At 36.9% G+C, this 27,676-nt stretch overlaps 2 long non-coding RNA genes across 4 annotated transcripts in view; both read left to right on the top strand.

Moving 5' to 3' along the window:
- The window catches only part of LOC113926713, a 139,123-nt gene that overhangs the window by 59,660 nt on the left and 51,787 nt on the right, over positions 1–27,676 (top strand). The window contains exons 3-4 of one of the 3 annotated variants that reach the window (XR_003521398.2): positions 15,747–15,798; positions 16,775–17,325. The exons of 1 other annotated variant lie outside the window; for it this stretch is intronic. This is a non-coding gene — a long non-coding RNA (uncharacterized LOC113926713). Of the gene's footprint in view, positions 1–15,746; positions 15,799–16,774; positions 17,326–27,676 lie in introns of those variants that run through there. One more of the 3 variants, XR_004820204.1, reaches the window with a different exon arrangement.
- Positions 80–7,027, top strand: LOC113926715. Its single transcript, XR_003521403.1, has 3 exons — positions 80–233; positions 4,682–4,718; positions 6,978–7,027. It is a non-coding gene; the product is annotated as an uncharacterized LOC113926715 (long non-coding RNA).

Genomic DNA, 27,676 nt, shown 5'->3' with positions numbered 1-27,676 from the left:
TTTTTTTTTTTTTGTCTTATTCTATGCCCCAGGAACTAACCTCTATGGACTGCATTATCCAAACTCCATTACCCTCTGGCATTCTGTTGATTTGGTGAATGTGAAGCACAGTGCCTTAGTCTTTTCAGGCTGCTGTAACAAAATACCACCAACTGGGTAGCATATAAATGCGGAAATTTATTTCTCATAGTTTGGAGAGTGGAAGTCCAAGACTGAGATCCCAACATGGTCAGGTAAAGACCCTCTTTTGGATTGCAGACTTTTCCTTATATCCTCACAGGGTAGAAGGGGTTAGGGAGCTCTGTGGAGTCTCTTTTAGGAGGCATTAATCCAATTCCTGATAGTTCTACCCTCATGACTTAAGCACCTCTCAAAGACCACATCTACTAATACCATCACCTTTTTGGATTTGGATTTCAACATATGAATTTTCAGGGAGTAGCTCATCATCCCTAATTGATACCTTAACTCTGACATGCTTCTGTACTATCTGTATTAAATTCATTTTAGTTAAATACAGTTGACCTTTGAACAGCATAGGTTTGAAGTGCATGGGTTCACTTATATGCAGATTTTTTTGATAAATACAGTATGGTACTATAAATGTACTTTCTCTTCCTTATGATTTTCTTAATATTTCCTTTTCTCTAGCTTACTTTGTTGTTAGAATATAATATATACTACATATAACATACAAAATATATATTAATCAACCGTTTATGTTAATCAGTAAGGCTTTCAGTGAACAGTAGGCTATTAGTAGTTAAGTTTTGGAGGGATCAAAAGTTATAGGTGGATTTTCCACTGAACGGGGGGTCAGCGCCCCTACCCCCTGCATTGTTACAGGGGCAGCTGTACTTTGTGTCATCTGCTTCCCACCAAACTGACTTATACAGCTTCTTAACTATTGGATTCCAAGCAGTGATATGTGTCCATAGCCACTCATAGTTCTTTTCCTGACATATTTCTTAGATTTGCCATATTTCTTTGATTTCTTACTCCTCTGTTGATTTCTCACTGCCTCTCTCTTTCTCTTAATTATAAGAACTTTGAGCTCTGTGATAGCTGATCCAATTGAAAACTTGCTGTTTTTTTTGCTGAAATACCTTATTTCATTCAGTAGTGCAATGACCATTCCCTTTGTCCTAGTTTGCTAAGGCTGCCATAATAAAGCACCACAGACTGAGTGGCTTAAACAACAAACTTTATTTTCTCACAGTTCTGGAGGCTGGAAGCCCAAGGTCAACACGTTGGCAAGTTTAGTTTCTACTGATGCAGCTCTCCTTGGCTCTCAGATAGCCACCTTCTCACTGTGTCCTTTTCTCTATGTTCAGGCATCCTTTCTCTGTCTCTCCTGGTAAAGACACCAATTCTTTTGGATTAGGGCCCCACTCTCATGGCTTCATTTTAACCTAATCACCTCTTTAAAGTCCCTATCTCAAAATAGAGTTGCATTCTGAGGTACTGGGTGTTGGGACTTCAACATATGAATTTTGGGGAAACACATTTCAACCTATAACATTTTTTTATATGACCTATGTCACTAGGCAGAATTCCAATTTGCCTTTGTACATCAAAGCCCTTAGTTTTAGCTTTTACCTATCAGAGAGAGAAAGTTGCCTCTTCTAACCCTAAAGGTTCCCAAATTTCTGGACACTTCCTATTTTCTTTTATTGATATTTGCAAACCACTTGATTGTTTCTGAGGTCATCTCTTTCTATGATATCATATGAAATACAGCCAACTGATAATCAATAGATGCTATTAACACTGTTTTCTAATCTTTTTCTCTAGAGCTACATTTCCTGCCATCCGGGTTATCAAGGCAACAGCTTTACCAAATGTTTTAGTAAAACATCCATATTACATTGTTCTAGTCTCCAGTGGTAGTTCATTTGCTGTCCACTACCCAGCCCTAAGCCACTACCATATATTGCAGGCTTATTTTCTATGGTAGCACCCCATGTTTAGGTACAAATTTTGGTATTATTCAAAATAGGCTAGGTTTGCTGCAGTAAAAAATACACATTTCTTACTTTCCTTTTTTAAAGACTTATTTATTTTAGCGCAAGAGAGAGCACAGGTGGGGAGGGGCAGAGTGAAATGGAGAGAGAGAATGTCAAGCAGACTCCCCACTGACCACAGAGCCTGACATGGGGCTCTATCTCATGACCCTGAGGTCATGATCTGAGCCAAAATCAAGAGTCAGACACTTAACTGACTGAACCACCCAGGTGCCCCAGTCACACTTATTTCTTGCATATGCTACATGACCACCAAGTCTACAATGGGCTCTTAGTAGTCACTTGGTGACCCAGACTGTTAGAGCAGCCACCACCTTGAATATGCCCACTTACTATGCCAGAGGGATAAAAGAACTATTGCTTCTTAAGACCTCTTCTCATATATGACACATGTTACTTTTTTTTTTTTTTTTTACAGTTTATTGACCAAAGTGAGTTACATAAGTGTTTTTAACTTTAAGGGGACAGAGAACTATTGCTCTACTATGGGATTGAGAAGAGAATCAGAAATTTGTGGTGAACAGTACTAATGACTACTGCACAGCATCAACCCTCAATATTTGGTAGTCCTGGAAATGAAGAACATAGGAAACAACAAAGATTTAAGATCATCTGTGGTATAAATTGTGGGTCTATGATAGCATTTTTATTTTTTAAGCACTGTTCTACTAGTTCTCTCTCCATACACACAAAAGCAACCATCCCATCCTCTAATGCTATAGAATTACATATTCAGGGGGTCCCTGGGTGGCTCAGTTGGTTAAGCATCTGACTCTTGGTTTTGGCTCAGGTCATGACCTCATGGGTCATGAGATTGAGTCCCACAACTGGCTCTGTGGCAGGCTCTGTGCTCAGCGGGGAGTCTGCTTGAGGTTCTCTCCCTCTGCCCCTTCTCCCAACTCAGGCGCACACGCCCTTTCTCTTTCTCTCAAACAAATAAATAAATCTTAAAAAAGAATTACATATTCAGCTCTTGACTATCAGATGACTATTGTATGTCATTTGGTAATTTCCATACCTTTTCTTTCTTACTACTAAGGAAGTATGAAGAGGCTCTGTAAAAAGACTCAGGTGCAACTATCTCATGCTTTATTTTGCCTGTGATATTTATGATATGTACCCATTCCCTTCCAAATGCATTTTAAAATGAAGTAATATTTAAATTTATCATTTCCATAAAGCAAGAAAGATATTTATTGTCATGCCCTGCCAGGCAGACTGGCAGATGCCACTAACAAATGGTAAAAAAATTCCTCTATGGCTCATTATTTCCATAAAAACAAACTATTTTTCAGTTATCATTTTTGAAAGAGACTATAAACCCAACTATAAATGACAAAAAAACAAAATCAAAAACAAAAAACAACATAGTGGCCATCAAATCCCAGCACACTTGTCTCTAGGAAGTTAGTGAATAAGTGAAGTTAATCACAATACCTCACATTCTGAATAGGGCACCAATTAAAGTAATTTTCCAGCCTAAAATATATATGTCTGCAATGGGAATTCCTAACAAGGGGTTAAAAATGGAATCAAGTATACAGAATACGGTGGAAGAATATGCATAAAATTAGATGATTTTGATTAGGTATGATCTTCTCAGAAACTTCTCTGGGAATAAATTATTTTATTTGAAATCTTTCCCCTATTATTACATCCTTGTCTCTGACTCCAAGTGATTTTTCTAAAATAGAAATCTGATCATTCCCCTACTTAAAAGTGGTCTGCTTCAGAATTAGGTCACCATTAGGAAAGAGTCCCAGCTCCTTAGTTCTTCCTGGTTAACATCATTGTAACCTCTCTAAACTAATCAATGGAGGAATGCCCCTCTTCATACGCTAGAGCCACACCATGTAAGCTAAGTGCTCTGTTCTAGCTCCCTCCTAACTCTTGCTTGGCTCTTGAAGCTCCTTGAATATTCCCTCTGCTGAGAAGTCCCCTTTATTGTTTCTTCCTTTAGGCTTCCCACCACCTCACCACCTGACCTTCTCTTGCCTTGCTCTTCTGCATTCGAGACGTGGTTATTTCCTGACTGCTTTTTTTTTCTATTACATGTTTGCTCTGAGCTCTGGTCTGGGCAAGCTCTGACTGCGACTTGTTTCCTGGCTGCTGACTGACTGGTTTGCTCCATCCTTAGGAGTGTGGGACCCTCTGGATTCCTGACCATGTGGGTCCCTCTCTCACAGATACTTCTGGTTTCAGCATGTTGTTGGTACTGACCCCACCAACCTCCCCTGAATCTTTCACTATCTGTTCAGAGACCTTTCACTGATTTATTGTGCAATCCTGGATAAGGCATTTAACTTTTCTCTTTCTGGGCTTTGTTTTTGTTTTTGTTTTTGTTTTAGTTTTCCCAATTTACAAATACTAGTCTAGATAAGCTGAAAACTGCTCTTACAGGGCTTGTGACAATTAAGTGAAATAAACCATGAGAAAAAGCTTTGTTAAGTGCAAAGTGCTAAACTAATACATTATTTTAATGAAATGCTTTTTTCTCAGAAACATCATTCCTGGATGTTAATTTTCTTTGTATAGAGCTTTGTGATTTGAAAAGTATTGACTGATAGTTTGATAGACTAATATGTAGGTAAGAAGGAAAATAATAACTTTTGTTATTGACCATATACCATATTCCAAATACTATGCTTGCTCTCTAGATGTTACCTGATTTAAGCTTTACATCTACTCTGCAAGGTAGGTATTATTACTTCCAATTTACAGTTGAAGAAACAGTCTCAGAGACATAAAGTAACTTGAGCAAGGATATAGAGTTTGTAAGTCACAGAACAAGAGAGCTATTAACTTCTATGTTACTCCAGAGCTGTGATGCTCAACACCTGCCCTCCCTGAGATACTGATATACTCCACTAGGTTTTGCCTTTTCTCTAGTCCCACCATGCCAATCTGATTCCACTTTATGTACTTCCTGCCCCATGCCAATTGTGGTGTATTGGTCAGACTCCAAGATGATTCCCCTATTACTATATTTTGGGGTCATTTGTTACACAGCAATAGATAACCAATACACATGTTATACTGAAAAAGCTTTCTTGATAGGGGTCTGTTGTACGTATAACTGGTGAATGAGGAAATTAACTCCAGCATACTAAGATTTTTCATATAATAAGAGCTGAGATTGGAATTCATGTCACTCTGAGTTCAAGGCATCACCTTTTATGCCATGTTGCTGGAGGGCTTGTGCATGTATATAGGGGCCTTTGGTGCAGGATGAAGGTGGGACAGCTGATGTTTTGGTGCCCACGTACAAATGAAAATAAATAGGAATTTTATATCTGAAGACAGATTGGTAAGGAAGAGTTTGGGGACCATGGGTGCTAGAGACCTCCTCAAGTATTATCAGGTAACTTAATCCTGCACCATTTGGATAATAGCCACTTTTATATAAAGCACAGGCCAAAATTTTTCTGCTAAGAGTCAGATAGTAAATAATTTAGGCATTGTGAGCCACTTTGGGTCCGTTGCATATTCTTTTTTGTATTTTTTTATAAACCTTTAAAAACATAAGTATTCTTAGCTGAAAGGCCTTACAAAAACAAGCTATGAGTCACATTTGTCCTAGGCTGGTGACAAATTTGTCACCCCTGACTACAGTCAAGGTAGTCCTCAAAGAGCATAGATTAATCCAAGTATGGTTCTCTATGGGATTCCAAGAGGGAATTAAGCCCTAATGTCCTAAGGCATCTATTTTATGTAGTGAATAAACTTCTCTTCTGTGAATCTAGAATGGTATTTGTTATGTACACACTTGGGAGAATTGACTAAATAATCACTCAAAATGTTTTGTGTTCTGTGGTTCAGATGACAAGCCCTGATTGAAAAAGACTAGCAGCACATTTGCTCATACACTTACTCATTCAACAATCATTAAATTGGCACTAACTGTGTGCTCAGTGTTGTATTGACAGCAGACCTAATGAAATGAAGACTTTCATTTACCTCAGAAACATCACATTGAGTGAACAAGAAATTATGAAAACAACTTAATTTCTGAAGTTATGCTCAAGCAGAAACGATGTGATGATTCTCATAACTTTTTTTTTTTCACTAATGTGATATCCTCGCTATAAAATAAGAGCGTTCCAGGGTGCCTGGGTGGTTCATTTGGTTAAGTGTCTGCCTTTGGCTCAGGTCATGATCCTGGAGTCTTGGGATAGAGCTCCACATCCGGCTCCCTGCTCAGCAGGGAGTCAGCTTCTCCCTCTGCCACTCACCCTGCCTGTGCTCGCTCTCTCTCTCTGAAATAAATAAGTGAAATCTTAAAAAAATAAAATAAGAGCATTCCTTTTTCTTTGCAGGGCTGTGATCTGTGCTATGCAGACCTACTGATAGTTGTTTGAGAACTAATAAGACTCCCTAGTGATATATGTCCACAGATGAGTTTGGATCAATCCTTGCTTGCCACTGACTCTGTGACTTCAGGCAATTACTTAACATTTTTGAGACACCATTGCACCATAAAATGGAGAAAATAATAATACCTACTCTGACTAACTATTAGGTAAATTTAAATGAGAAAAAGAACATAAAGCCATCAGGGGTAATGCTTAAAAAGTAGCAAAAGCTCAACAGAATTAACTATTATTATTAGTTTCAGGCTAGCCCCCATGACTTCAGCAGCATCAGATACATGCTTTTAATTTTGTTATTAAGACAGATCCATATATCACACCCTATTTATCCTCTATGAGGTGTACCCATACAAAGGAAACATCTGTAGTTTTGTCTCATTGTATTGGCCTCCTCAGAGAATCAGGCCCAGCTATGGAGAAATACCTATCGGGACTCTACAAATCTTGAAAATCTTCTATTTTGGAAGGATGGTTTGATTTCTTCTCAATGAAGTAAATTGGCTGCAGTAGGGTGGGGAAGGGTGGTAGACAAAGCCTCACTTCAGCAAACTCCTGATTTTAACTTGTTTCCCTTCCTTTTGAGGGCTTCCTCATGCAGAAAAATGGCTTGCCTCGCTCTTCTGGATTCTGAAGTAAGAATAACAGAACGAACACTGAGTGAACTCTTACTTTGCACCAGGCTCTTCACACTTAATCCTCACACGGCCCTATGAAATAGAGAATATTTTCTCATTCACAATTTATATATAAGGAAACCTAAAGCACAGATTGCCTACATAACTTGACTAAGGTCATATGGCTGGTGTATCAGTAGTCTGGTTTAAATCCAGATGAGTTACTTCAGAGCCTAGCTCTTCATTCCACTGCTCTACTACAGTAGAATAGAAAGATTTGTGAATTACATTTGCAATTTTAAATTTTCTTGTAGTCATATTTAAAAACAGGAAAAAGAAGCAGGTATAATAAATTTCAATGTCTACCTTATTTCACCAATTATGTCTAAAATATTACAATTTCAGTATGTAATCAATATAAAATTTTGAATGAGATATTTTATAGTCTTTTTTCATTTTGATATTTGAAATCCAGTGTGTATTTAATTCATCTGTTCATCAATTAAGGACTAGTTACCTTTTAAGCACTCAATAGCCACATGTGGCTCGTGGCTTCCACATAGAGGAACACAACTCTGCTACACGTTCAGCTAAACTTTCTATTTATATCTCTGTTTATATAATCTTTTTTGTTTTTGTCTTGGCATCTTCAAAAATGTAGAGATCTTGAGTACTAAAACTGAAAGTAGGTTGGAAAAAAAAGGAAGAAAAGAAAACAGTAGTCATATTGTCATTGCTTGGGGATTTCTAATGATGCTTAGGAAAGCTGGTGTTCTTCAGTGACTTCTGTCAGATTTCTGACATATTTTGAGTTCAACTACATGCCCATTTAAGAACATAAGGCTCATTTACCATATTTCCCCTTTGGCCAAGCAGAAATCTAAAAATAAACTCTTAAGTTGTTAGGTTTGACCTAACTCTTTATATAAATATCCGTTTGCAGTTGTTGTTTTAGCAAAAGAAAAAATCCAATCCCCCAAGTCTTTTGGTTCTAAAAACTTTAGGAAACTGATTTCTCCCCTGAACACTTCCTTCCTCTAAGCCACATACAAACTGAAAAGAAAAGGAAGTGAAAATTAGATTTTATTTATTTATTTTTTCCCAGAAGAGGACAAGGAAAGACAACCCCCATCTTTACATACAACATCTTCTTTGCCATTTCCCTTCCCACTACCAAAATTTAAGTGATAATTAGTGTATAAAAAATTGTCCATTAATATAAAGTTTAACTTTATGAACTGTGTATATTTTTGGTTTCAGGAGTAACATGGCATGTAATAAGTTTGGAAGTGCCCTGTGGGAAATTACCATGTCACATACACCCCTATTTGTATCCCAGGCAATGTTCCCCCCAATGCTGGATACATAGTAGACAACAACAGACAGGAAGTGTTTGTTGAATTAAATTTATTTTCCTAAATTGGAGGAAAGTTAAGAAAAATTTTGTATACACTATTAGAAAAGTGGTTTGTTATTTCAAAATATATTAGTGAAAACAGTAGATATATTTTGATTAGAAAGAAATGACCTGTGAGAAGGGAGGACATAAAGATGTAGAAACTGTTAGAACTTGAAAGGGTGATTGGCATCTAGACGTTCCTCCTTAAGCCTGTTTTTATTTATTTATTTTTAATTTTTTTTTAAGATTTTATTTATTTATTTGACAGAAAGAGAGAGACCACAAGCAGGGGGAAGGGGCAGAGGGAGAGGGAGAAGCAGACTCTCCGCTGAGCAGGGAGCTGACACGGGGCTCAATCCCAGGACTCTGGGATCATGACCTGAGCCAAAGGCAGACGCTTAACGAGTGAGCCACCCAGGCGTCCCCTTAAGCCTGTTTTTAAATGAAACTTTGATGTGAACAAAATGTAAAAACTAAATATAAAAATAAAAGTAGAAGAATATATAGGAAAATATTTGTATAGTTTTGGTCAAAGGAAAGGCCATAAGGTAGTAGGTAGGAAACTTAGAAAACACAGTTTTATTTAACCTATCTATATAGCATGTGTATGTGTGTGTGTGTGTGTGTGTGTGTGTGTGTGCGCACATATGTATATTCATACATATTGAATACATGCCTTATAAAAAACAATGAATTAGGAAAAAAATTGTGCAATTAGAATGACATCCAAAGAGAGGCACCTAGGTGGCTCAGTTGGTTAAGCGTCTGACTTCAGCTCGGGTCATGATCGCAGGGTCCTGGGTTCAGGGCTGAGTCTGGCTACCCACTCAGCAGGGAGTCTGCTTGTCCTTCTTCTCCATCTGCCCTTCCCCCTGCTTGTGCACACACACTGTCTCTCTCTCAAATACATAAAATCTTTAAAAAAAAAAAGGATAACATCCAAAGACAGATAATACATTACTATTCCTGATATAAAAATGTCTACTAAAAAAAAACAAGTTATAAATAAAGAAAAGAAAAATGGACAGCAAACATTTTTTTCCTCACTAGTGAATCAGGAAAATGCAAAGTGTTAAAAAATTAGATGACATTTTTCATCCATCACAAACACATGCATGTGCATGTACGTGCACACATACACATACACATGGAAACATCATCCAATACTAGTGAAGTAGGCCCTCTGCATAGCTGCTGGAGTGTGTATTGCTAAAGTAATTACAGTGGACTTCACAGAGATTTCTGTTGAATAATATGTACCAGTGACATTAATGCTAGATGCCTTTGCTCAAAGCATTTTAGCAGAGCATCTTTCAGAACTGTGTGTGTGGTAAAGTAGAACTATATATTCACTATTAAAGTTATGTGTCCTTATATGTATTTTAAAATTTAAAGTGATATTACCCAGCTTGATAATATGCCTTATGCAATTAATTTCAGCTGACAGTTGGTGGCTTCAGTCAGTCTCCCTTCTTAGGACATTGATTTGTCACCACTCAAAAGAACTTGATGATGCCTTTGAAGGTACTTCCAAAAGAGGAGTTTCCAAAAATATTTGGACAATGATAATGCTATTGGAATCAGCTCATAGCCTCTTAAAGGTGACTCCTTTAGCTGAAACAACAGTTGTTTGGATGCATAAATTCTGGCATGTTTGTAAAAATTAGTAACACTACTTTTTAACCAAACTCAAGGCAGAGTAGTGAAAAATAGTAGAAGTAGTGTAGGAGTGAGGGAGCTTCCAGCCCTCCTGCTGGTCTTGTGGTGAAGCCTCAGAAGTTCTAATGGTTCTCTGCTGTTTAAATCTCCATTTTCTTAGCTTTGTTCCAAAGTACTCGTGCAGTGTTTCTTGTTTTTCATTTATTTCTATGTTTACTCACAGTTTCAGGCCAGCAGGTAAATTCTTTTATTAGTTCATTTTTACCTGATTTCAGACAGAAAGTTTTAGACAAAAATGTTCTCTAATTTTATTTTGCTGTCACTCTCTTCTTGAGGTCCTTAATAACAGTTCCTAAGGCAGATACTGTTTTCCAGTAAAGATTAAAATGAATATTTTCCCAGATTTCCACTCCGGGCTGCTGTGTTGCATAACTCCAGCGGTACATTCTCCTTTCTCTTTCTGAATTGCCCTGCATCACACCATACACACTCAGGGCACACAGATGACACTCCCTGGGCCTGTGGGATGCAGCAGTCTTAGCTTAGCTTACCCTTATTTGGTGGGCTTTATGTCTAAATCTCTAAAGCTTCTGGTCTAAAGGGGAGCTTGTACAAAGCAGTTACCATAGAATTCTAAATACTTCGTCCACAGTACTTTAAAAGCAATTAAGTCCAATGAGTTTATTTTAGATTAATCATATTTGATATTTTACAGAGGAGTGTGCCATTTATAAAATATTAAAGTAGAACAAAGTGCTACTTATTTTTCAAAAGATATGTCTCCTTGGGCAAATGTTGAAGTACAGATGTCTATTACAGAGTCAGTTGAATTCTTCAGTTGTTTGCTTCTAATGAAAACAAACATGTGGTGTTTGGAAGGATTTCTTTCCAACTAAAGCATTTTGCTTAGCTACTTCTATGTCAGAGACAGTGTCCAAAAGTATCCATTGTCATTCCCCACATCCCCAGCTTCCCTTGCAGTTCAGTTGGCCTAGATGACCACTTTGTCAATGGACTTTGGACAGAAACCACAGTATAGCTTCAGGCCAAGGCTACTAATTGCCTCAGTTGGCCTCTTCCATCTCTTCCCTGCTGCAGTGGCCTGGGAGGCTTGGTGCTACAGATGGTGCTGCTGCAGGTGGGAGGAACCTTCCTGATGGGCATCAGACTGGGAGTGAGCAAAAAAGGAATCTTTATTGGGTTATATTACTTTGATTTGAGAGTCAATTTGTGGTTACTTTGGACTAGTCTGGCCTAACTAAAACAGTACATATAGTATTTTTTAGGGATTATAGAAAAAATTTATATGTATATTTTAATGTAATTAAATACAATCGTATTTTCTTTCTAACCTTCTTATTGATCTTAAGATCTTTTCCTTGACCAAAATATGTACAAATATTCTTCTATATATTCTTCCATTTTAATTTCCATACTTAGTTTTTACATTTCCTTCACATTAAGATTTCATTTCAAGCATTCAAATGTATCTTACACAAGTTAGCATCTTAGATTGGATGAAATATTTTTGATCATTTGGAAGCATTTTTAGGTCTTCTATCACCTTTACGTTGTTAATATGCAAATAGATTGTCCTTGATCTGTAATTATTCTTATCGATAGAGTGCCAGGCCCCCACCCTTTTAAGTGGCTGCACCCACTTTAAATTTACTTCTTATACTTGTTCTGAAGATTCTGTCCGGATAACTCCCCATCCTTTGGAATTCTGATCCCATTAAATGTTATTACATTTTCACCCTCACCTTTCACATTGGACCTTGTCCTCAGCATTGCTTTTCCAGCTATAACTTTTGGAACCCTATAGCACTGTTCAAAATGTGATTCATGGAAGATTCAGCCTTTTCTTTTTTCTCCTCAGTCGCCTCAGGCCGCCAGACTCCAACCTTGGACTGAAGGGCCCCGTGTCTTTGCGTTCAGTAAAGCCTCTCATTGCTGAGTCTCCTGCTGTGTTTATTTAGGCTCCTCAGTCATTCAACTTGTTGGGGAGAGAGTCAATACTCTTAGGTGGTAATAGCAACAGGGTGCAAAACCCATCATCATTACCTCCTTTTCCAAAGTTAAGGTTAATAATAAAAACATCATTATACACTTTGAAAATTCTGGGAATACTTAGATTATTAAGCAATTTTCACAACTATTGGACTTTTCATGGGTCATGAATTCCCAAGTGAACAGAGTTCGAAAGATTTTTGTTTATAAGTTTATTATTAACAAATAGGTGACTTTTAACATACCGCACATAGTTTTACAGCCTCGGTTAGAGTTCATGGCTTGGAAGCCACTATCTGATACTCTGAGATCCTGTAGGAAATTACTACTTCAGAGGTATTTTTTTTTTTCTAGAGGCCAGGATTAATTATATTTTAATGATTTGTCTTTTTGCAGATACCATGATAGTATTTTTTTTTTCTTAGTGAAAATAAACTGAAATTGGACAAAAGAAAATTATAAATGTTCATCAAGAAAAGAATAGTTAAATGTTATTTTTTATTTGTATAATGTAATCTCATGCAACTATTAAAATAAAAAATAGACAGTGTTGATACATGGAAAATCAGCATGAAAAATGGCAACAGAAAGAGTAGAGCACAGTGTTTTCCATACTTGATGGTTAAAATCCCAGCTATAGCTCCAGAGTAAAGACTTTAGCTGTGTAAGTATTTTGGATTCAGGTTAATCAGTGAATATTCTTCATTTGGGGGGATGAACTGAAAAGGGAGGAGGTGCTGTTGAGGATTCTATTTCCCTGAGATTTTGAATACCTTTCCTAGGGAGGCAATGGTCGAACATGAGTTTATAGTTGGTCCCAGTCACTGAGACTCACAATAAATGTAGGCAAGGGAGGATGAAGAGGGCATGGAGTGGGGATGGCATGTTGCCATTGGGAAGTTCACCACATAGTGGTGGCGAAGAGGCAGGGACATAGAGTTGTTCAGGCAGCTGGATTCCCCACTCAGAGAGGAATTTGGAGACAAAGATCCCTGGTGTTGTCAAAAGGGAGATGTGGTTGACCCTTTCTGGGAGATTCCTCAGTAAAGGAGGAGATCAAGGTGAAGATAAAGAGTACCCCTAAGAAATCATGCATATCTCTACAGAGACCATGATGCTGGTGGAGACTTCAAGGAGTAGATTTTAGGGTTACCTTCTCCCATTAATGAAAAACCAGCTATGTTGAACCCCTGCCATTTTTTTTCTATTTCTTATGCCCACATGACAGCTCATAGGAAGACGGATGGGAAGAGTGAAAAAACAGACCATGCCTCTTAGGAACTACACATCCCACAGGCCAAGGACTGAACCTTGACCTGTGGGGAAGGGAGAATATGAGAGTAAACTGGTTTCCTAAACACATAAGTGTAAAAGCTGGAAGTGGGGCTAGAAGACACCACTTTCCCTCTACATTCTGCACTAATTGACTCATATGAGGCTCAGTAATTGACTCATATCTGCCAACACACATTTACCATGGGGTAGAGGTAGACTGTATACCTGTAAAGCTTTGTAGCGTTTTGGAACCCAAGTGGTCTTCCTGTGGGTGGAGGAGGGGAAGGAAGGAGAGAGAGAGAGAGAGAGGATGTGTTTTTCTCCTTTCGGGTTGCATTTAGAACTTTGGGGCTGGTATGATTGGCTAAGAATTGCCCTTTGGAGCAGCAGAGACCGGGGAGAATTGGGAATTTAAATATTAGGAGGGACTCTTAGCAACCAGGAACTTCTGCATGAGCAGATGAGGTCTCGACACTAATGAAATTCAGTTTGGTGGCTTAAATATTGTCATTTGTAACTACAAACTGGGGACAACTGAAGATGCATGGGTTTCAAGGATGAATAATTAAGAGGAATATTTATACATTCATGTTTACTCAAAAAATATATTGAATACCTACTGTGTGTCACACACTATGGCAAATGCTGGGCTTAAAGTTGAGAGTAAACTATCTAAGCTCTGCTGGGCTAAATTTGTGAAAACAAACACAGGGAGCTTTAAACAGGCACCTGGTGTGGCCTAAAGGTGGAAGATGATGGCTCACAATAGTGACACAAGAGTGCAGGGTGTTAGGATAATGGGAAACCGTGTTTTTCATGTTTAGGAATTCCTTTAATGTTGTTTTAATAATCCTTTCATAATAAATAATAATCATTGAAGGAAAGAAATGAAAATCTTGGCACAGTGAACCAAATGGATAACTGCTTTGTGTTTTCCCTTAGAGTCCAGAGAAATTAAAAATCATTTAACTCTCTGATGAAAGGTCTTCATCACCTCATTTTTATTTTCACTGCTTAATCCAGAGGACATCTTCCATTTGTTCATTTCCCCTTTCATTCCATTTCGTGCTAGGTCCTGCCACATCCTGTTAATTTCCCCTTGAAACAAATCATGTTAAAGATTTCTTCTTGGTCTCTGTTGTAATTTCAAAATCCTTAAGTAGTTTCAGAGGAAGACAATTAAAGAAAGTTGAAGATCTATCACCTTTCCTTTTTATATCCTGAAAAGTTAAGGAGAGCTGCAGTGACTTTTAAGGAATGAATCAAGTTGGTTATCTGAGAAACTCAAAAGACAGGAGTGCTTTGAAAGTGAATGACTAGTCTCTCATGATTCTTAAGCAAAGTCTGAGAAAGTAGATTTATACGCCCAGGTGGATTTGGAAGAAGCCGACAGGGCTCTGATATAGGCATTTAAGGTAAGTATAAATTAGAACTTCCCCAAATCATACCTGTTTTCCACCCTTACACACACACACACACACACACACACACACACACACACACACACACATACCTACACACAGGGACTCAAGATGTATACATACTAAAAGAGTTTGGACATTTCTAACTAGCCTATGGACAGGCTAAAAATGTAAAATTATTAATGAATTTGGACCTTAATAGAAACACTTAAATAGCTAGTCACATAAAGTTTTCCTTCAGAAAATGAGTTTTCTGTTCAATTCAATATAATACCATGAGCAGTCTACCCTTAATGAAATATACATGATTCTCCTAGCTTAATGATATAGATACCAATCCAATCACAAGAATATATAACAAAAATATTCTGGCGGACTCACTTGTGTGCTTGAATTGAGGAAGTCCTCGATGATTTGCGTAATCCCAAGCAACTGCTGTCCAATGCATGTTGGAATCCTTGAAAGTGGCTGTCACTAGGGAAGTGGAACTTTTGGCCATGATTTCAAAGCATAGGACAAAATGTGGGGTGAAGAAGTGAAAGAAACACAGATAAGGAAGAAAGACTAGGAGCAGGTTCATTCCCTTTAAGGTTACTGGATAAAATAAATAAATGCCTAGCTGTAGGTAATACATTTGCTGATGATAAAACAACTATTCTGCTGTCTACAAATACTTTGCTTTTCTAAATTGGTTCCTGGGCTAGGTAAAATTTTCACCTCACTTCTAAGTTTCCATTTAAAAATCTGTCTTCAACTAATTATAAAAAAAGAGCTATGTATTTTATAGAAAAATTGCTGTAGTTTTATGCTAGACAGGAGATCTTTGCTTTAGGACACTTAACTGGTTTGAAAATGTGATACAAAGTATATCACTAGGGAGTGAACTAATAAAGCATTTAAAAAATCTTTTATAAAAGTCAATAAAGGGGCACATGGGCAGCTAAGTCAGTTAAGTGTCTGTCTCTTGATTTTAGCTCAGGTCATGATCTCAGGGATGTGAAATGGAGCTCTGCTTCAGATTCCATGGTGAGTGTGGAGCCTACTTAAGATTCTCTCCCTCTCCTTCTGCCCACCCCCACCCCTTGTTCACATGCATGTGCATGTGTGCACTCTTTCTAAAAAAAAAAATAATGATTTTAAAAGTCAATAAAAATTCTCGTGAATATGCGCAAAAGTTGACTTACATGGACACTTAATGCAGTCTTTAAAATATAGAAATTTTACATTATTCTTTTCACTTAATATGGTATCAAAGGCATTTTCTTGTCTTAACCATAACTACTTTCTTAGCATGTATATTTCTTCAAACCTGGTATATTGCTGCAAATATGGGCTTGGTATAGGGGATATGAAGGTGTATGGAAATATGCCAGGACATTTCTGTTAATTAGGTTATTAATTGGTTTGTTGAAAACTGTTGGAGTCTTGAGAACTATGATAAAGATTGACAAATGGAAATCCAACATATTGGAAAGTTAAGTGTTGTACTTTATGAGAGATAAGTAGTCCTACTCACTGACGGTGAGAGAGATTTACCACCTTAAATGTAATGCTGAAGCCAGGTGGGTCTGCTTAGCTGTGGGAGCCTGCCAGGTAGGACTTTTGGATCAAGTTGCAGAGGCCCTCTCCCCCAAAGATGATAAAGTTGGAACTGAGTTGAGCATGCCAAATTTATTATTAAATTCCCAACCTGATAAATTACTCTGCTTCCCCCAGGGAAAAGAGAGTAAAGAGGAGGGAAGAGCACAGGAGGATTTAGGGAAAATCCCTCCTCATTGAAACCAGAACAGCTGAGAAAATGTGTTTCTTTCTAGTGGAAATAACTCCTTAATCCCTTCAGATTTTTTTCATTCAACACCCTTGGTGGCTGCAACACAGGGTTCAAGGTGGCTTTGAGGGATTAAGCATCAAAAATTCAAGATGTGTAATGCAGTGCAATTGGTAGCATTGTTTTGTAATGCTTTGAATCCTAATGTGTGTTTTTTTTTTTTTTTTTTTTTAGGGTTCTAGGCCCAGAGCTTTGCTAATATGCTTGGATGTATTAAGCTTATTATAACTGACTAAACTGGTAAGAATGCTGACAAATAAGCAACTAAGATCTTCATACTTAATTTTAAATGGTCCAGTTCCACAAACAAATCAATGACAGTTTGTCTTGCCTACAGATGTTTGTTCAAATATATCAGTTACATCATCGTTCAGAATGTTACACTCCAGATTTTATTCTAAACACAAATGAGAGACATTTCTGAGTTCTTAGAAGTGTGGGAAATGTGGTATTCTTATAAGATACAAACATTAAAATTCCTTCAGACATTTCCATTTGTGTCACAATATAAACCAAAAAACAAACACCCTGCCCCCAGACCCAGGCTGCTAATCGTATCACATACTGTGAAGCTCAAGTGGGTTATGACTGCCCAAAATTGAAGCAGTTTTTATTAAGAAAAGCAATAAATGAGAGATCTAAAAGTTAAACTGTCTCCGTGCCAAATCAACAAATTGTAGGTGTTATAAAACCTACAAATCTTAGTTTTCAAAATGATATTGAAGAAACAAACATATGAAACGTGGCTGAAGTACAAATATGGTAGGTGTTATCCTCAATTCCTATTGACATATAATAAACAAATTTTAAAACAAAAGCCATGCGGACTTGAAATGAAATCTTGTGAGCTAGGAGTCTTAACATTTAGTGATTTGGTGGCTTCTAGGAGATTTCTTACAATTTTGAGGGAGAAAAATGTTCTTGGCTGAGATCTGTGAGTACATGCAGGGACTGAGGGCAGCTGACAAGAATTCCAAGATAAAGGTGTGTATTTATACTGTGCACAATACTGTATATTAAGGCTGACCTGTAGTTGGACCAATTTCCCCCTCAATTTCTAGAAAGGAGGAAGGGTGCCCTCTTGGGCTTTGGTGAAAAAAGTTTACCTCATACTTCCTTGAATTCTCTGGGTCCTCAAGTCAGAAACCTCAAAGGCCAGTGGCAAATTTTAGCTAGAATGGGGCCTGAGAAATGATAGCAGCCACATAATTGACTGAAGTCAGGGTTGCGGTGATTGCCAATCCTACCTCCAACTGTCCCCTGGGCCCCTTCTAACAATGGGTGGCATTCCCATGCTGGCCTGCCCCATCTCCTCAATCAAAACACCTTCCAGCTGCTTTAGTGACAAGTTGACTTGTATTTTGGCTCTTTTGGTTCCTTAGCTAACCACACAGTACTGTTTTTTAAAGTGCCTTCAGATTAACATAATGTAATTGTTGCTTTAGCCATAAAAACTGCAGAATCTGAGGATTAGAAAAGCATTATAGATAATGTAAATTAACCTATTTGCTCTATCAAAGAAGAAATGGAGAGTCAGGACTAATGTAACATAATTAAAAAACTACATGGTTTGAATCTAGATCTTGGTCTCCTTTTTTTTTTTTTAATTTTTTATTGTTATGTTAATCACCATATATTACATCATTAGTTTTTGGTGCAGTGTTCCATGATTCATTGTTTGTTCATAACACCCAGTGCTCCATGCAGAACGTGCCCTCCTCAATGCCCATCACCAGGCTAACCCATCCCCCTACCCCCCTCCCCTCTAGAACCCTCAGTTTGTTTTTCAGAGTCCATCATCTCTCATGGTTCGTCTCCCCCTCTGACATACTCCCCTTTTCTTCCTCTCCTGTTATCTTCTTCTTTTTCTTTTTTCTTAAAATATGTTGCATTATTTGTTTCAGAAGTACAGATCTGTGATTCAATTAAGTTTTTGTTACATAATGTTTATAACAAATATGCAAATAAGTCAGGATAGATATTCTTCCTATTTTGTAGATAAAACTATTAAAAATCATGGAGGTTAAGTGATTTTTCTGATATTATATGAAGTTGGGCCAAAGCTAGAAAGGAAACCAGTTCCTTGACTTCCAGTTAGGACTTTTTACACATACGTGTGCACAAATACAAACTCAGAAACTGAGACACAAGTCTGCCACTAACCAGTTAGTCTACTATTCATCTAACATTCATTGAGTTTCAGGAACTTTCCTGGAAACAGAGGATATTGCTGAACAGGGCAAAGTCTGTGATATCCATGGTATAGCTGCCTTCAAGAGGGATTGCTAATGATTTTTATGCCTCCTGGTATTTATGCCCTTGTACAGTCCCTTCTCATATTGAATACTGATTATATATGTAATCAATAGGATGTTGCTAGATGACTGTGTATTATCTCTAAAGCTAGGTCATAAAACACATTGTGGTTTCTTGGATCCCTTGCTTTTGGGGAATCCATCTACCATATTGTATGGACTCCAGCAGCCCTATGGAAAAGTCCCTTATAGGAATTGAGACCCTTGCCTCATAATCAGAAGAAACCTGACAATTATGTGTGTCAGCCTCTTAAAATGAGATTTTCCAGCTCCAGTCAAACCTTTCGATGACTGCAGCCCTGGCTGACATTTAACTGCAGCCTCATGTGAGAGCCTGAGCCAGAACAACGAGCTAAGCTATTCCCAAATTTGTAATTCATAAAAACTGTGTGAGATAGTAAATGTTTGTTGTTTTTAATTGTTTTAAGTTGCTAAGTTTTGGTTGATTTATCATGCAGCAATTGATAACTAATATAGAGGATGTAATAAAATAAATGCATAAATTAATAAATAAAATAATGTCAAGGATCAGAGAAGATAAAATGGGACAATATGATAGATGGATGGTGGAGGAGCTACTTTGCTAAGGGTGGGAAGGGAAGGCCTCTCTGAGGAAGTAATATTTGAGTTGAGGCATCACTGTTCATAAAGAGGCACCCATGAAAATCTGAGGGTGAAAAGAAGTAGCAATAGATGCAAAGGCCGAGTTAGGAAAAAGTTTGGCACGTTTGAAGGACAGAAAGAAGTCAATTTGGCTGAAGTATAGTCCACTAGGGAGAAAACTGAGGAGGATGAAGCAAGACACATAGGCAGGGCCAAATCACCAAAAGCCTTGAAAGTCATGGGAAGCCATGGAGGATTTTTAAACAGAAAAGAACCATGATCTGATTCATACTTTAGAAAGATCTCTCTGGTTGTTGTGTGGGCACTGGATGATTGTAGGTGGGAATGCACCCAGGAATACCAATTAGAGGCCGTTGCAGTTTTTCGGAAGAGGGATAAATCACCTCTTGAATTAGGGTGGCAGTGGGGGAAGTGGAAGAACTAGTTGAATTTGGGATATATTGTGAAAATAGGTCTGACGGGACTTGCTTATGGGTTGGGTTTGGAGTGTGAGGCAAAATGGAATCAGGGGCAGCTCAAGCTGTGAGACCTGGTTCAGAAATCACCCTTGGCTTAATTTTCTTTATAAGAAAGAGAAAAAAAAGGAAGGGAAAGGAAAGGGAAGGGAAAAAGAAAAGAAAAAAGAAAGAAGGAAGGAAGAGGGAGCGAGGGAGGGGGAATGGAAGGAAGGATGAATGGATGGGAGGAAATAAGGAAAGGCAATAATTGAATTTATCCTTGTGCAATGATACCCTATATGGGAAATTCCTTTTAAAAGTATTCAGCACTTTATAGCTTCAAGACATTCTTACTACTAATGACCTCACTTGAGTTCAAAAGAGCTTTTCTGCTTGAGAAAGGCAGCAAATGTCAGAACAAACCTGACCGGTGGGATGAACTCATGATTCAGAAGGAGTCCCTAATGGGGAAAAAAAAAAGAGCCTCATTAAATGCCCTACACAAGTACATCATCCCTAGTAATAGTAGACTAGTTGAGTCTAAGTCCAGCAGTAAGCCATATTTCTTAAAGGAGAAAGTAATATTGAGAGAAAAACATTTCTTTCCTTCAGAGAAAGAAATGTGTTTAGGATTACCATTATAGAGGGGCTCTTTTCTGTTAACTTTTTGTTTTATGAAGACTTTTAAGATTTTTATGAACATCAGTTATAGTTACTGCTTCCTGAAGATAACAATAAAAGGCAGCTTATTTCTCCATTGTTACATTCTTTCTACGTAGGAAATTTGGTTCTTATAAATATTAAAATCAAAAAGCAGTTTTCACTGTTGTACTTATCAAATCCTGTACTTGGGAATAAAGTATCTATTTTTAATGCCAGCATTTATTTCTAAGAATAACACATCATGATTTGAAAATGATAAGGCACAGAAGTATGTGTACTGTTTATGTTTGGGAAACTAATAAAGCGTTCTATTACACTTTATCCCACAAGGCAAAGAGCATCACGGGTCACCGCAGTCATATTATGTTACAGTCCCGTGATGTACTCTGTGTCAGCTGTTCTCCCACTCATTCACACACATAGATCTTAGCTACTTACTATACAGTTAAGCACATTTTCTGAAACAAAGCAAAAATTCATTCAAACACTGAACAGATGTGAATAAAAAGAAGAGGGTAGTTTAAAAACATTTCTGTTCCTATCAGCAATTATTTTGTCTCCTGAATGACATTGGGCTATTGATGTAGAATGTGAATAAGGCTTGTTTGGTTACTGTGGAAGTTGGAACAATAATAGCAAGTTTCCCATTTTCAGTCCATGTTTATTGAAAGTTCATAGTGCTTGTCAAACTATATCTTAAAGAAGGCATCAAATTAAAATGGAAAGTAGTTTATATAGATCAGGGAATGATTTTGTTCTACCTGTTCCTAGAGACATAGCTATATACAAAGGATACAGAAGCTGTTTTTAAAAATACCTTTTTTTGAGATACCTCCTACATTGTAGGAGGTAGTAAGAATATCTTACAAGATATTGCTATCTTACTGATGTAAAAATTTCCCTTGAACCACATTCCAGCGGACACATTATGTTAAATAATTAGAAATTGTTTTTTTCTTTCATAAGGTACTATTCTGTTCATTCATTCATTCATTCATTCATTCATTTTTAGAGAGAGTGTGCAAGCGCACATGTGTGCAAGGGAGGGAGAGGGACAGACTGAGAGGGAGGGAAAGAGAGAATCTTTAAGCAGGCTCCATACTCCCTGCCTGTTGCAAGGCTCGATCATGACCTGAGCCAAAATCAAGAGTCAGTCGCTTAACCAACTGAGCCACCCAGGTGCCCTGATACTATTTTATTTAAACACCATCACTGGATTACTGGAAAATTAGAAAACACAAATGTATTTCAGCAATTGGATTGCATATGCCAATGATATGATAATTTAGAGTAATATGAGGAGATTTGATAGGTGGAAATAAACTTTCCAAGTACAAGATCTTTATGAATGGGGACACAGTTTCATAAAAAGTCCATCCTAAGGAAATGTCAACCAAGTCAAGGCAAAGACAAATATGGTGATTAAAGGAACAAAAGGAAGAGACTACTAAACTTGAAATAAAAAAATGTTCCTAATAGCAAACTGGAATCAGAAAGCCTGACATCTCATATTAACTGTGAGTGACACTGGGCCCTGTATATATCTAACTTATAGAGAAAATAAAACTTATGTAACAGAACTGTATTAGTCAGAGTTCTCCAGAGAAGCAGAACTAATGTGTGTTTAGAGAGATATTTATTTTAAGCAATTGGTTCAATGTGATTGTGGAGGTGGGCAAGCCAAAATCTGCAGGGTAGGCTGGTAGGCGAGAGACCCATAGAAAAGTTGATGCTGCAGTTTGAGTCTGAAGGGAGTCTACTGGAAGAATTTCTTCTTCCTGGGGAAAGATCAGGCTTTTTCTTGAGACTTTTAACTGATAGAATGAGGACCACCCACATTATGAAGAGTAATTTGTTTACTCAGAGCCTACTGATATAAATGTTAATCTCATGTAAAAAAAAAAAATACCCTCACAGTAATTTCCAAATGTGTTTGACCAGATATTTGGGTACCATGGCCTAGCCAAGTTGACACATAAAATTAACCATCACAAGAACATACTGAATCAGTTACCCTCGTACACTGATGGAGGGGTATTAACCCTTCAGCAATTTTGGAAAATAGTATGACCATTTTATTAAGAGATTCAAAATGTGCGTAGGCATTTTTACCAAATAATTATATTTCTGTATTATAGAAATAAACTGAAATGCAGACACAAACAACATAAACATAAAGGAAAAGATTGATAAATGCGATATATTAAAATTAAAAATCGTGTGGCATAAGACATCATAAAGTTAAAAACAAGCCATTGAATAGGAAAGATACGTGAAAGACGTGACAGAAAAGTTATGGGGAACTCCTGCACTCCTACAATCAATGAGAAATAGATTTAAAACCCAATTGAAAAATGAGCAAAGGTTGATAGGGCAGTTCTTAAAAGAAGACATCTGAATGGCTAATAATTTTAAAAGATGTTCTCATAATCAGAGAAAAGCAAGTAAAACAAGATTCACTCTTCAAGCTATCAGAAAGACCAAAATTAAAAGTTTAACAATGCTAGCTGTTGGTGAGAGCATAAATTGATATAACCACATTGGAGAACAATATGGCAATACCTAAAAAAACTGAAGTTAGGTATATCTTAAAATGTTAGCATTCTACCCTAGGTGTATATAATCTAGTGAAATTTTGGCACTTACACATATGTATGCACAAGAAATGTGTATTATTTGTAGTATTGTTTATAAATGAAAAAAAGCAAAAATTTAAGTATCCATCAGCAGAAAAATCAACAAATCCTGATAAGTCAGAATAGAATTTTGTATGGCAGCTTAAATAAACAAACTAGATTTACATTTATCAGCAAGGATTTATCATGAAAATATGTCAGGTAAAAAAAGGCAGTTTACAAAATTATGTGTACAGTATGATTTCCTTTATGTCAACTTCAAACACATTTAGTTGACCCCCACCAAACTTAAAATGTTGTTTACCTCTCTCTACAAAGATTGTGAAGGAAATAGGTGGCGATGTGTGTATGTGTATGTGTGTGCACGTGCAAGTGCACATTTATGTACAACAAGAAAGGAGTGATATAGGAAGGCACAAAAGGGCTTTAACTGGATAGGTAATATTTTATTTCTTAAAACTAAAAAAAATGAAGCAAATATTGCAAAATAATAGGTTAAGAATGTACAACACCAAGAGTGAACTCTAATGTAAACTATAGACTCTGGGTGATCATTGTAGGTTCACTAATTTTAACAAGTATCCCACTGTAGTGCAGGATGTTGATAGTGGGGGTGGGCTATGTGTGTGAGGTGGGAGGGAGTGTATGAGAACTCCGTATTTTCCGCTCAGTTTTGCTCTGAACCTAAAACTGCTCCAAAAATTAAAGCTTATTAATTAAAAATATGTTAAGTCTAGGTGGTGGTTACATTTTAAGTTATTCTTTGGACTTCATTGGCTATTTGAAAAATTCAATAATGATAACAGAATGTATTGTAACAGTTCTAGATCATTTCAAAACTTTTATTTCATGTGCATGCATTACTGTCATATTAAATATCAATATAATTCAACTTGAAGATGACTTCTCAAAAAGCTGAGGATGAATTCTAAGTGTTACTTCTTGGGAATAGGACACGTGAATGATCAATACACACATATTTATCATTCTATATACATATATGCATATTTTGATTTCAGGAACATACTTTTTGTTATTGTAATTTTAAATATTGAAGTTTAAAGTTTTTTAAGTCAAGTATGAATGGTGGACATGGCAAGTATTTGGGGCTTTTGTAAGGAAAACGTATAATTTCTTAAACTTTTTATTGATCTACTCTACAGCCCTTGTAGAATTTTGCAGTTTGTCCCCAAACTTGAATCATTGTTTCTTTCTTGCCAGCTGAACAAGTACCTCAGGATAAAATTAAAATTATATGTAATTGTTAGAAAAAGCTGGTTTCCTTTTTGTTCATGCCAGAAATGTCACTGAGCTATTAGGAAGATTTCAAGATATTCCAGTTCAGAAGTTTTCATACTTGGCTGCATATTAAAATCATATGGAAGTCTTTAGAAATCCTAATGCCCAGGCACATCTCATAACAATTAAATCAGAATCGCTAGGAGTGGGACCCAAGGTTTTTTGGGGATTTTTTTTTAACTTCTTAGTTATGCAACCAAAGATCTCTTTATATTATGACAACTCAAAACCATACTTCTTTTCTTTCCTTTTAAAGATAGATACCTACTATGAGACTTTACTATTAGATCCCTAGAGCAGCCGTGCTGTGACTTAAAATTGGTATGGTATTCACAGCTTTAAACCTTAAATGAGGATTCCTGGGTCATGAGTGTGACCCATCATTTTGTCAGATTTGTCTTATGGATACTGCTTGAGTTATGTCTTCTCTTTGTTGCTAATGGCAACAGCACCAACTGTTTCAAGTTTAGGCCAAAAATAATGTCACAAAAATAGATTATTTTGAAAAAGTGCAAAAATACATACCTACAGGGGCTTTTAAGAACTACCAATTCCTAGATAAAACTGGAAAAAAATTCAGTTAAAAAACACCATTTACTTAAATATCTGGATAAATATTTATAAACATAATATTCAAATTTTTCATTGACCTTCTTATCATTTTGTGGCTATCAGGCTTTACATTTCCTGTCATTCATTTATATTTTTGTTCATGTATAAAACAATAAAACCTGAAGAAGAGATGATTAGGATACTTTAAAAGGCAAACTATCCCTGGTGTATAATGTATTTCCTGGAAGCCTAGTTACTACTGTTGGATATAATTCAGTTTCCGGAACTGCTGAGAGACTAGAATCTCTAACTTGATGAATATAGTGTTGTGTATGTTCCTTAGTAGAGACACAGGTGTCATGATATGTACTGAAGTATAAAATCTTATCCGCAGTATAATGAGATGCTTTACATATGACCTATTATTTGAGAAAGTGATCTTGTATCATCACAGATTTAAAGGGCTTGAAAGGTGGGCCAGACACGTGCTGTGGTAGAACATGCAACCACTGTTGGAGTGTAAATTATGCTGGAGAGCTATCCTGTCTTCATTCATCTATTCATTTGTTTGCTAAAATTATATCTTTTGAGTACCTGTGTCATACCATATTCTGTATCCTCAGATTATCTATTTTGCAACATTACTGCCCTATCTCTGGAAGGAGGCATTGGATCTCCTTGGCTTCAACTAAGAGAAAATTTGACATGGGTTAATGGAAAATCTTTGTACCTGTTTGCATGTTGGCATGAATTTACTTCACAGGTCAATTAGCTTCTAATCAGGAAAACAAAGGTCAGGGAATTGTGAGGGGGAAAAGCACAGAGTTCCTTCATCACTCTGTTTTACATATTTACAGATTCTTCCTTTTTGTGAAAACTCTTCCCCTATTCTAATGTGCCCCACAATCATGTTATCATTTTTTGCTTCTATTTTTTTAGTGTTTTATTTTTTAATTTAAAAAAAATATTTTGTTTATTTATTTGAGGGAGAGAGAGTACACACGAGTGAGCGAGAGTATGAGGCGGTGGGGGTGGGGAGAGGCAGAGGGAGAGGGACAGACAGACTCCCCAGGGAGCAGGGAGCCTCCCCATCCAAGGACCCCAGGATCATGACTTGAGCTGAAGGCAGACACTTAATTGGCTGAGCCACCCAGGCACCGCATGCTGTCAGTGTTTTAAAAGAAATGTTCTATCATGGTGTTTTCATTTCCTCATTAACAGTTTACTTTCAAAAATTAATTTATTGATTTTATAAGAATGACATATGGTCATTATAAAAAAAAATGTAAGCAATATATAAAGATTTAAAAAAATCTCATTCCCAACCTTCCACCTCCCTCAACTCACCATCATAAACATTTGAGGAGTATCACACAGGAAATCTCTCCATGTGTAAAGCAATAGAAAGAGAAATTTTAAAATGTTAGAAAAACAGGATCATACTGTTTATGCTTTTTTAAATTAAAGGTATTCAACTTTTTATTTTTATCAATTTTATTGAAGAATATTCCATGTACCATAAACTACATTCATTCAATATGTGGCTCAGTGAGTTTTGACAGTTGTATACATTCATTAAACCATCAAAAATTGATAGAGCAATTCATCACCTCTAAAAGATTTCTTATGCTTTTTTACATTCCACTCCTCCCTCTGTCTCCATCCCCAAGCATCCTCTGCTTTGTTTTTATCACTACAGATTTATTTGCATTTTATATAAATGGAATCATAAAGTATATACTGTTCTGTGTCATTCATGAAGAGATTTTTCTAAATATAATGATGTATAAATATCAATTAGATCAATGTGGTAGTGTTTTATAAAGTCTGTATCTGCGACTTTTTAGTCATGTTTCTATAAATTGTTCAGATAGGAATGTAAAATTCTCACTTATTACTCTGTCAATTTTTGTTTCATATATCTTGAGGCTCTGTTATTAGGTGACACACATTTGTGAATGCTATGTTTTCCTGATGATTGGAATATTTTCTTATTATAAAATGTTCCTCTTTATATTAAATAACATTCTTTGTCATGAAGTTTACTTTTGAATTTCTCTGTGGTATTATTTCTCTTCAGCCTGATGGATTTCTTTTAGTATTTCTTATAGTACAGATCTAGAGGCAGTCAGTTCCTTTGATTGCCTCTAGAGGCAATCAGTCAGTTAGGTGTCACACTCTTGATCTCAGCTCAGATCTTGATCTCAGGGTTGTAAGTTCAAGCCCGTTTTGAGCTCCATGCTGGGGGATGGAGCCTACTTTTCAAAAAAATCAATTATAAGATTTGAAAATGTCTTTGTTTTACCTTCATTCTTTTTTTAAAAAAGATTTATTATTTGAGAGAGAGAGGGCGGGAGGGACAGAGGGAGAGAGAGAGAAAGAGAGAGAGAGTCCCAAGCCGACTCCTTGCTGAGTGAGTAGCCTGATGTGGGGCTCAGTCTCATAACCCTGGGATTATGACCTGAGCCGAAATCAAGAGTCAGAGACTTAACCGGAGCCACCAGGCTCCCCTACCTTCATTCTTGATGAATATTTTTTTGTGGATTGAGA

This window comes from Zalophus californianus, chromosome 7 (assembly GCF_009762305.2).
Source record: "Zalophus californianus isolate mZalCal1 chromosome 7, mZalCal1.pri.v2, whole genome shotgun sequence".
In the NCBI taxonomy this organism is placed as follows: domain Eukaryota; kingdom Metazoa; phylum Chordata; class Mammalia; order Carnivora; family Otariidae; genus Zalophus; species Zalophus californianus.
This window is presented reverse-complemented; position numbering and strand designations above follow the sequence as displayed.